Here is a 12149-nt window from a genome sequence, read left to right on the forward strand (position 1 = left end):
CTTGAAAACACAAATGGTGATACCACTCCTATCAATGATTCATTTCCAGTCGAAGGCTTGCATTCAATCTCGGAGGTTGTTCCTTGGTATGCTCAAATAGCAAACTACTTGGTCTCACACACCTTCCCTCCTAATCATACCAAACACCAAAAGGATAAGCTGAAAAGCGAATCCAAATACTATATATGGGATGATCCCTATCTTTGGAGATGTGGAGCGGACGAAGTGGTGCAAAGATGCATACCCCAAACCGAATTCCAAACAATCTTGGACGCTTGCCATTCTTCCGAAGGAGGTGGCCATTACGGCCCTTAAAGAACGGCAAGAAAGGTCCTTGACTGTGAATTTTGGTGGCCAACCCTTCTCAAAGACTCTTCTCTTTATTGCAAATCTTGTCCCCAATGCATTCGATTTGGAAATATCTCTAAGAAGGACGAAATTCCCCAACAAAATATGCTTTTTTGTGAGATCTTTGATGTATGGGGAATCGACTTCATGGGGCCGTTTCTAAATTCCAATGGCTTTCTCTATATTTTGTTGGCCATCGATTATGTATCAAAATGGGTGGAGGCAATCTCCACCCGGACGGATGATGCTCATGTCGTTCTTTCTTTTGTGAGGAATAACATCATTTGTCGCTTTGGGTCCCCAAGAGCGATCATAAGTGACCAAGGATCCCATTTTTGCAACAAGAAAATGGACGGACTCATGAGAAAGTACGACATCACACACAGAATCGCCACGGCATACCACCCCCAAACAAATGGCCAAGCTGAGGTTTCTAACCGGGAAATTAAGCATGTGTTGGAGAGAATTGTGAAGCCGAGTAGGAAGGATTGGAGCACCAAACTCTTTGATGCACTTTGGGCGTATCGAACGGCTTACAAAACACCGATTGGCATAAGCCCTTTTCGGCTAGTAAATGGTAAGCCTTGCCATTTGCCGGTAGAAATTGAACACAAAGCTTATTGGGCCGTAAAGGAATGCAATCTAAATCTGGGTGGAGTCAGAATTGAGAGAAAGCTTCAATTGGCGGAATTAGAATGCTTGAGATTAGAGGCCTATGACAATTCTAGGCTCTACAAGGAAAAGATGAAAGCCATCCATGACAAGAACATTAGGAGAAGGGAATTTGGACCCGGTGACCTAGTCCTACTTTACAATTCAAGGTTGAGATTGTTACCCGGAAAGCTTAGATCAAGATGGGATGGACCTTACCAAGTAGAGAAGGTAGAACCCTACGGAGTCTACCACTTGCGTCACCCATCAAGTCCGGATATTTTCAAGGTAAATGGACACCGTCTCAAGTTGTACCATGGTAAGCAAAGAAAGAACTCCAAGGAAATTGAAGTATTCCTCTTGAAGGATGCACCTCTTGAACAAGAACATTGAGCTAGTGGAAGTCCAACTTAAGGACGGTAAACAAAAGTGCTAGGTGGGAGACACCCCACCATGGTAAGATCTACCATTTGTATATAGCCATTGAACTCTTCTTTGATTGATACTTGCTTAACACTTGACTTGAGTAGTTAGATTCGATTTCTAGAAAATTTGCATTATGAACTATTTGAATGATAGAAAACAACTCATTGCTAGGTTTTCGATGAAGTTTTAGCTACCTATCTGCTCTAGTTGTGATCATATGTGCATATTCAAAAAAAAAGAGATAAGAGGAGGGCAGGACGCGAGCGCGCACTTTACGCGCACGCGTCCTTAGCGCAGATGCAGGCCCATACATTTTCCAGAGAGTTGGGCCATTCTCGTGCCTGCACTGAGCCCCCAGCACACCACCATTGCCGCATGCGCGCACCAAGCGCGTGCGCGCACCAGGCGCGTGCGCGTCGGTAGGATCAAAGCGCAATGGATGCGCCCGCGCCCATGCCGCACCCGCGTCCATGATCCTGCCGCAACCTCTGGTTCACTTTTCAGAGAGTTATGCCAAACTCAGGCCCACTTCATGCCTGAGGCCTAAGCTCAATGCTGCGTGCGCGCACCAGCCGAGTGCGCGCCAACTTCAAAAATTCAGCCCTTGCGCGTCTGCGCCACGTGCGCGTCTGCGCCATGACCCCTGCATCCAACCTCTGATACACTTTCCAGAGAGTTGTGCCTCTTCTGGGCCAACTTTGTGCCACTGGCACAACCACACGTACGCTCGCGCGCACTGTGCGCGTGCGCGTACCTACTTCATCATGCTTCCCTGCGTGGGCACACACTGTGCGCGCACGTGTCGATGCGCGACGTGAATTAAAAAGGGAACACACTTTCATCTCCCCTTCTCACCTCTTCCACTATTTACTATCTCCTTTCTTCCAACCCCTCTCTACACCACACCACCCACCTTCCAGCACCACTTCCGGCGACCACCCACCTCTGGTGGTCCCCACATTTTTCCTCCTCTCCTTTCACCACTTCCTCTCATATACTTCTCTATTCCATTTCCATCTCTTTCAAGGTATTATACTCTACTTCCCCTCTTGCTCCACTTCCATCATTTCTTTCTTAGTTAGTTGATTTTGCTTTCTTTTAGGTTGCTTCTCCTTTTCCCTTTTTAGCTCTTCATTACTTGGGTGTCTTTGTTTTTTTTCTTTTTATAGCTCTTCCTGGGTGTTGTGGTTATGACTTCTTTTGCATTAGTGGATTGAAATGTTTTGCATGATTTCTTTGCAACTATAGTGCATTGTGGTGACTAATGTGGCTTTGTGGGATGTTACATTGCTCTTTTTCCACTTATTTGTGTACTACAATTAGGATGCATGCCAAGTGTTTGAGGAAAAGCATACATGATCTTTTGAGTTCATTTTGACTCATTGCTTCCCAACTATGTGCTTTCTCTCACTACCTTGATCTTTCTTAGGTGCATCTTCACACTTTACATTCTACTTACTCATCTTACCATGACTTGCTTTCCATCCTTGGTATTTGTGGGTGTATACTTCTCATGCCTCTTACTTGCATGCTTAAACCACCCCTATACCACATGCTAGCGATTTGCCTTGCATAACAAATGTTGTCTTAGTTACATGTTGCAGCTGTCATGTAGTGAGGACACTTCATCCCATATGGCATAATCTCTCACTTGCATGCTTCCTATATAGTTGTGTCCCTTTGGGTTTGATATTCCCCTCCTTTTCACTCTCGCGGGATGGTGATCAAGAAGGACAAAGGGAAGGCCCCTTAGAAGAAACTAACCGCCAATAGAGCGCGCCAAGAGCCAACGGCCAAGCCCCTCGTAAAGAAGGCTAAGGGCCCCTCCAACATTGATGTTCTAGAGAAGGACAACCCTCCAAAGGATTCAAACAAGTTCCCCAACCGCTATTGTGAACTTGTTTACCCTGGAATGACTGAGCAGAACTATCACCCGGAGCCCCTTCTAGTCTTACCGGATCACATCGCTCCAATGGTGATGCCCCGTATTGAGCGGAGGCAATGGAAGTTCCTCACTAGGCGACCAATGGAGGTCAACTTATCATGGGTGGTGGAGTTCTACTCCAACTACCACTTACCCCTTCTCACATCAGTTTTTGTGCGCCGAAAGCAAGTACCGGTCACGGTGGAAACCATCCAAGAAGTACTTAAGATCGGGCCATTAGTGGACGGATATGACACCTATCAAGAAGTCTTGTCGGCATGCGGCAAACGGGAGTTCGATTGGAGCGCGATTCTCTAAGTGATAGCTTCACCCGAAGCCTCTTGGATCCGAGGGACTGTCAAGCGAAGACCAAAGGGTTTAGATGCACGTTCCCTTACTCAAGAAGCCGCGGCATGGGCCCAAATCCTAGCTCACTACATGCTTTCAAGCACCCATGGGTCATCCATCACCGCCGAGCTTGCCTTATTGGTTTGGTGCATTCTAACCGAGAAACCGGTCGATATACCGCATGCCATCCACCAATCCATAGGGCGCATTCATGTTAAGGGTAACTTGCCCTTCCCTGCCATGGTAACCGAGTTAGTCGCGGCAGCCGGTGTTCAACGCGAGACTAAGGATAAGAGGACCTTGATTCCGGTTGATGGAGATGTTATCCCAACCAAAAGGTGCCTCAAGCCTCTGGAAGTTACAAAGAACCTTGGCATGGCCACTCCCGCTTGCATTTCTACTACCTCATCCGCACCGCCTAAATCACCCGCCCAACGCCTTGAAGACCTTCACAAGAAGTTGGACCATTATGAGCGGCGCAACCAACGCCGATATGCTCACGTGAAGAAGCTTCTAAGCATTGTCACCCCACCTATGGAGGAACTGGATATCTCCACATCCACCGCGACATCAAGCGGATATAGCACTGACAAGGGAGATGAAGGACACTTCGGTCCTGTCCACCCATTACGCATCACTTATAGCACGCCCGTGCTAAGTTTTAAGTGTGGGGAGGTCGGCCGACCGATCTCCGTAGGTAACACCCGAATAAACTTTTGAACCCTTTTTTAGTTAGGATAGTTTGCATGATTAGGTTTTCCTTGTTACCATTTGCATGATAAGTCTATTTGGTTGGAATAATGAACTCTCTCCTAGAAAATTAAGATTTTAGGGCAACCTTACCAATTTCGAAAAAAAATTTTGATGCTAAGCTTTCTTGGAGATTGTACTTTGGAACATGGATTTTGAGTTAAGAACACAAGCAAGTGAGTTTTGAGCCTTATTGCGTGGCTACATCTTATGGTCACTTATCTTTCTTCTTGTGTGCATTGTTCTCTCTCTGTGATTGTGATCCTTACTTTGTTTGACTCTATATATCCATTGTCGTATGTGTGAATTCATGTATATGATTGAGGCCATCAATTCACTTAGCCACTACCCAAATAGCCCTACCATATGAACAACCTTTGCAACCAACTTTGGGCCTACGCTTAACCCATTCATTCTTTATTTTAGAACATTACAAGGCAAGAAGCGAAAAACCATGAATGTCCCTATGTGAATCTTTGATTAGCTTAGGCTAGTGTGTGTGTGTCATTCAAGTGTGGGGAAATGGGGTGGGACATTGGTTGAGGTAAAAAGGATGTTTTTGTTTTATATTTCTATATTTGGGAATCGGGTACATACTCATGTGTCAATTAAATGTAAGACCTTATGCATTGATACTCTTAAGAAAACAATGATAAGGAAAACAAAGAAAAGAAAAAAAATGGTTCTACACCTTAGTTGTGAAATATAATAATAATTGTGAAAAGAAAAAAAAAGAGAAGCAAAAAGACAAGGGGACAAAATGCCCCAAAGTAAAGTTCAACAAAAGTCAATGCATTTGTGTTATAAAGCAAAAGAAAATGCATGAGTATGTGGAAAAAGTGAGTAATGGGTAGTTAGACTAGTATATAAGTATATAGGATGTTGTATAGGTTGGGTGGGAAGTTTAGGTTAATCAAAAGATCCAATGTTTAGCCCACTTAGCCAAATATATAACCCTACCTTGACCCTAACCCCATTACAACCTAGAAAAGACCTCATGATGCATGTGCGCTTGCATGTAACAATTGTTGATTGTTAGAGGAAGAACAAATTTTGGAAAAGCATGAAATAGGAGAGAACCGAGTGATTAACCCGATACACCGAGCGGATAAAGTGCAAAAAAAAACTTCCGGTGAGGGTTCAAAGCTCTAATTCTTGTTCCCAGCTCTCACGAGCATTCTTCATGCAAGTTGTGCATATCTCACTTTGATGATTAAAATTGGTAAGCTTCATACATTTCCTACCATCTTGCTCTATGTGCTTGAATGTATCTTAGGAAGATTGATTTACTCCAAACCAAGTAGATAGTAGCACTAGTCATAGTTGCATTCATGTAAGTAGATTGCACCTCATAAGTCTTATACCTTTGTGATCTTTTGGTCTTTTACTTTTCTCTAAGCATGAGGACATGCTAGAATCTAAGTGTGGGGAGGTTGATAAACCCCGCTTTTAGGGTTTATCTTGTACTGATTTCGATGGTTTTATCAATGATTCCACACACTTTTCATATGAAAATACATGACTTTGTGTTCCTTTCCTAATTTTGCCCCATGGATGAAAACATGCTTATTTTGTACTAAATTAGATACATTTCTAATCCTCCCTTGGTGCCATTCGATGCCGTGACCTGTGTGTTAAGTGGTTTCAGAATATAGGGCAAGGATGACCCGGAGGAGAGAAGGAAAGTGGGTGCAAAGGAAAGGAGCATGAGAAAATAAGCTTTGGAAACTTCAGCAAGGATGCGTGCACGTACATGGCGCGTTCGCATGGAATGCGCAGCCAGAAGCCAAAGCCAGGAGCCACGCTACAAGCCGGCGAGTGTAACGACTAAGTCATGATCCTCATGGACACGTTCGCGTACATTACGCTTGCGCGCAGATTGTTATTGCCCCAAGGACGCGTACGCGTGCTATGCGCGTATGCGTCGATGGTCTCACATGATTTTTTAAGAGAGCACGTGACCTGAGCGTGGAGACAGTTGGAAGCCCCATTTTGGGGGAATATTTTGGCGGGAAAAGCTTAAGAAGACCAAGGATTGAAGGGTTAAGGGACTTTTGCTCATTTTTACATTTTTTCTAGATTTTCTTAAAGTTAGTTACACTTTGGGTAGAGAGAGAATCTCCAATTTATCTCTAGAATTTCACTCTCCTCAATTCTCCATTACCATTCTCCATTGATTTTCCTTGGTGAGATCCATTGTAATACACTTTATTGTGATGCAATTAGTAGATCTACTCTTCTCATATTCTCAATTAGTGTTCTTTGATCCTTTCACTTGGGATCTAGCTTTGCTTTTTGGTGCACGAAATTGTGATCATCAATGGCGCCATCAACATGGTACGCTCAATTGCAATCTCAACTCTTTATCACAATTTTGCACAACTAACCAGCAAGTGCACTGGGTCGTCCAAGTAATAAACCTTACGCGTGTAAAGGTCGATTCCACGGAGATTGTTGGTATGAAGCAAGCTATGGTCATCTTGTAAATCTCAGTCAGGTGGATTCAAATGGTTATGGAGGATTAGTGATTAAAAGATAAATAACACATAAAATAAAGATAGAGATACTTATGTAATTCATTGGTGAGAATTTCAGATAAGCGTATGGAGATGCTTTGTCCCTTCCGTCTCTCTGCTTTCCTACAGTCTTCATCCAATTCTTCATACTCCTTTCCATGGCATGTTGTATGTTGGGCATCACCGTTGTCAATGGCTACAGTCCCGTCCTCTCAGTGAAAATGTTCAACGCGCTATGTCACAGCACGGCTATTCATCTCGGTTCTCGATCATGTCGGAATAGAATCCAGTGATTCTTTTGCGTCTGTCACTAACGCCCCACAATCGCGAGTTTGAAGCTCGTCACAGTCATTCAATCCTTGAATCCTACTCAGAATATCACAGACAAGGTTTAGACCTTTCGGATTCTCAAGAATGGCCGCCAATGGATTCTAGCTTATACCACGAAGATTCTGATTAAGGAATCCAAGAGATATACATTCAAGCCTTGTTTGCATGTAGAACGGAAGTGGTTGTCAGGCACGCGTTCATAAGCGAGAATGATGATGAGCGTCACATAATCATCACATTCATCAAGTTCTTGGGTGCGAATGAATATCTTAGAACAAGAATAAGCTGAATTGAATAGAAGAACAATAGTAATTGCATTAATACTCGAGGTACAGCAGAGCTCCACACCTTAATCTATGGTGTGTAGAAACTCCACCATTGAAAATACATAAGAACAAGGTCTAGGCATGGTCGAGAGGCCAGCCCCCATGATCTAAGAACTAGGCATCTGAAGATAGCTACCCAGATGAAAATACAATAGCAAAAGGTCCTATTTATAGAGAACTAGTAGCTTAGGGTTTACAAAAATGAGTAAATGACGTAAAAATCCACTTCCGAGCCCACTTGGTGTGTTCTTGGGCTGAGCATTGAAGCTTCTATGTGTAGAGACTTTTCTTGGAGTTAAACGCCAGCTTTTGCGCCAGTTTGGGCGTTTAACTCCCACTTATGTGCCAGTTCCGGCGTTAAACGCCGGGGAGTCTTGAGCTGATTTGGAACGCCAATTTGGGCCATCAAATCTCAGGCAAAGTATGAACTATTACATATTGACTGAGATTTACAAGATGACCATAGCTTGCTTCATACCGACAATCTCCGTGGGATCGACCCTTACTCGCGTAAGGTTTATTACTTGGACGACCCAGTGCACTTGCTGGTTAGTTGTGCAAAGTTGTGATAAAGAGTTGAGATTGCAATTGTGCGTACCATGTTGATGGCACCATTGATGATCACAATTTCGTGCACCAGCTACCCTTTTGGGCATTAAACGCCCAGCCAGGTGCCCTGGCTGGCGTTTAAACGCCAGTTTTCCTTCTTCACTGGGCGTTTTGAACGCCCAGCTTTTTCTGTGTAATTCCTCTGCTGCATGTTCTGAATCTTTAATTCTCTGTATTATTGACTTGAAAAGACAAAAATTAAGATTTTTTTTGAATTTTTAATGATGAGGAATAATCAAAATGCAACTAAAATCAAATAAACAATGCATGCAAGACACCAAACTTAGAAGTTTGTATGCTATTGACACTAACAAATTGAGAATGCATATGAGAAACAACAAAACACTCAAGATAAGAGAATTTAAAGATCAGAGCAAGGAAATCATCAAGAACAACTTGAAGATCAATGAAGACACATGAACGAATTCGAAAAATGCAAGAAGAAACATGCAATTGACATCAAACTTAAAATTAGACACTAGACTCAAACAAGAAACATAAAATTATTTTTTTGATTTTAAGATTTTATAAATTTTTTGTGCATGATAAGAACATCACCTTGAAACTCTAGAATTCATTCTTAAAAATTCTGAAGAAAAATACCTAATCTAAGCAACAAGATGAACCGTCAGTTGTCCAAACTCAAACAATCCCCGGCAACGGCGCCAAAAACTTGGTGCACGAAATTGTGATCATCAATGGCGCCATCAACATGGTACGCTCAATTGCAATCTCAACTCTTTATCACAACTTCGCACAACTAACCAGCAAGTGCACTGGGTCGTCCAAGTAATAAACCTTACGCGAGTAAGGGTCGATCCCACGGAGATTGTTGGTATGAAGCATCAAATGGTAATAAGAGATAATTAAAATACACAAATTAAAGACTCTAGGAAGAAAGTTTTCAATCATAGATCAAGACTAGGAAGGGGTTGTAAAACCATGCAAATCATATGATGGAACCACTCAATTAAACACAAGATAAACCATAAAATAGTGGTTTATCACCCTTTAATGGAGTTTCTAAATTGATTGTGGACTAAATTCGATATTCGGCCATGATTCTTAACGAAGTACAATTTTCCCACAGATGGCACCAAATGTTCCCATAAAATAGCTTGCTTCATACCAACAATCTCCGTGTGATCGACCCTTACTCACGTAAGGTTTATTACTTGGACGACCCAGTGCACTTGCTGGTTAGTTGTACGAAGTTGTGAAAAAGAGTGATATTACAATTGTGCGTACCAAGTTGTTGGCGTCATTGAGATCACAATTTCGTGTACCAAGTTTTTGGCGTCGTTGCCGGAGATTGTTTGAGTTTGGACAACTGACGGTTCATCTTGTTGCTCAGATTAGGTAATTTTCTTTTTGTTTTAACCATTATTTTATTTTCAAAAATTTTTTAAAAATCTTTTCAAAATTTTTCTTCTTTTTCGTTTTTCTAAAAATAGTTTTCGAAAAAAATCCAAAAAAATACAAAAAAAATTAATAAAATCATAAAATCAAAAATATTTTGTGCTTCTTGTTTGAGTCTACTGTCAATTTTTAAGTTTGGTGTCAATTGCATGTTTTTTAAAATTTATGCATTTTTTTGAAAAATTCATGCATGGTGTTCTTCATGATCTTCAAGTTGTTCTTGATAAGTCTTCTTATTTGATCTTTATATTTTCTTGTTTTATGTCTTTTCTTGTTTTTCATATGCATTTTTGCATTCATAGTGTCTAAACATGAAAAATTTCTAAGTTTGGTGTCTTGCATGCTTTTCTTTTCTTGAAAATTTTTCAAAAATAAGTTCTTGATGTTCATCATAATCTTCAAAGTGTTCTTGGTGTTTATCTTGACATTCATAGTGTTCTTGCATGCATCATTTATTTTTATACAAAATTTTTATGTCTTGAGTCGTTTTGTTATTTTTCTCTCTCCTCATTAAAAATTCAAAAAATTCAAAAAATATCTTTTCCTTATTTTACTCATAATTTTCGAAATCTTTGGGTTGACTTAGTCAAAAAATTTTAAAATTAATTGTTTCTTGTTAGTCAAGTCAAGATTTCAATTTTAAAAATCCTATCTTTTCAAAATCTTTTTCAAAAATCAAATCTTTTCCATTTTTCTTATTATTTTTCAAAAATTTTAAAAATTATTTTTATTTCATAATTTTCGAAAACTTTACTAACAATTAATGTGATTGATTCAAAAATTTGAAGTTTGTTACTTTCTTGTTAAGAAAGGTTCAATCTTTAAATTTTAGGATCATATCTTTTAGTTTCTTGTTAGTCAAGTAATCAATTTTAATTTTAAAAATCAAATCTTTTTTATTTCCTTTTCAAATCTTTTTCAAAATATCTTTTCAATCATATCTTTTTCAAATCATATCTTTTTCAAAATCAATTTCAAAAATCTTTTCTAACTCCTTATCTTTTCAAAATTGATTTTAAAATCTTTTTCAACTAACTAATTAACTTTTTGTTTATTTCTTATTTTTTTCAAAACTACCTAACCACTTTTCTCTTTCTAATTTTCGAAAATCACCATCCATTTTTTTTCAAAATTCTTTTAATTAACTAATTGTTTCAAATTTTAATTTTAATTTTATTTCTTCTCTTAATTTTCGAAAATCACTAACTATTTTTCAAAAATAATTTTTGAAAACTCTTCTCTTTCACCTCCTTCTATTTATTTATTCATTTACTAACTCTTCTCTTCATCTAAAAATTCGAACCCTCTACTATACTGTGACATAGAGGATTCCTCTTCCTTTTCTGTTCTCTTCTTTTTCATATGAGCAGGAGCAAGGACAAGGACATTCTTGTTGAAGCAGATCCTAAACCTGAAAGGACTCTGAAGAAGAAGCTAAGAGAAGCTAAAGCACAACAATCCAGAGAAAACCTTACAGAGAATCTCGAAAAAAAAGGAGACATGGCCGAACCAAATAATAATGCAAGGAGGATGCTTGGTGATTATACTACACCTACTTCCAACTTTTATGGAAGAAGCATCTTAATCCCTGCCATTGGAGCAAACAATTTTGAGCTGAAGCCTCAACTAGTTGCTCTAATGCAACAGAACTGCAAGTTTCATGGACTTCCATCACAAGATCCCTATCAATTTTTAACTGAGTTTTTACAGATCTGTGATACTGTTAAGACTAATGGAGTAAATCCAAAAGTCTACAGGTTCATGCTTTTCCCTTTTGCTGTAAAAGACAGGGCTAGAACATGGTTGGACTCACAACCTAAAGATAGCCTGGACTCTTGGGATAAGCTGGTCACAGCCTTCTTGGCCAAGTTCTTTCCTCCTCAAAAGCTGAGCAAGCTTAGAGCGGATGTTCAGACCTTCAGGCAAAAAGATGGTGAATACCTCTATGAAGCTTGGGAAAGATACAAGCAGTTGACCAAAAAGTGTCCTTCTGACATGCTTTCAGAGTGGACCATTTTGGATATATTCTATGATGGTCTACCTGAGTTCTCCAAGATGTCACTGGACCATTCTGCAGGTGGATCCATTCACCTAAAGAAAATGCCTGCAGAAGCTCAAGAACTCATTGACATGATTTCAAATAACCAATTCATGTACACCTCTGAGAGGAATCCTGTGAGTAATGGGACGTCTCAGAGGAAGGGAGTTCTTGAAATTGATGCTCTGAATGCCATATTGGCTCAGAAGAAAATGTTGACTCAACAAATCAACATGATTTCTCAGAGTCTGAATGGATTGCAAAATGCATCCAACAGTACTAAAGAAGCATCTTCTGAAAAAAAAAAAGCTTATAATCCTGAGAACCCTGCAATGGCAGAGGTGAATTACATGGGTGAAGCCTATGGAAACACCTATAATCCCTCATGGAGAAATCATCCAAATTTCTCATGGAAGGATCAACAAAAGACCTAACAAGGCTTTAATAATAGTGGAAGAAACAGG

The 12149-nt window shown here is 40.2% G+C and overlaps 1 non-coding gene across 1 annotated transcript; it reads right to left on the bottom strand.

Annotated features, from left to right (window-relative positions):
* Positions 1-11540: 11540 nt before the first annotated feature.
* LOC127742257 (small nucleolar RNA R71) lies at positions 11541-11648 on the bottom strand. The gene has a single exon (XR_008003445.1). It is a non-coding gene; the product is annotated as a small nucleolar RNA R71 (small nucleolar RNA).
* Positions 11649-12149: the final 501 nt, after the last annotated feature.

The sequence above is a fragment of the Arachis duranensis genome, chromosome 9 (genome assembly GCF_000817695.3).
Source record: "Arachis duranensis cultivar V14167 chromosome 9, aradu.V14167.gnm2.J7QH, whole genome shotgun sequence".
Classification (NCBI taxonomy): Eukaryota; Viridiplantae; Streptophyta; class Magnoliopsida; order Fabales; family Fabaceae; genus Arachis; species Arachis duranensis.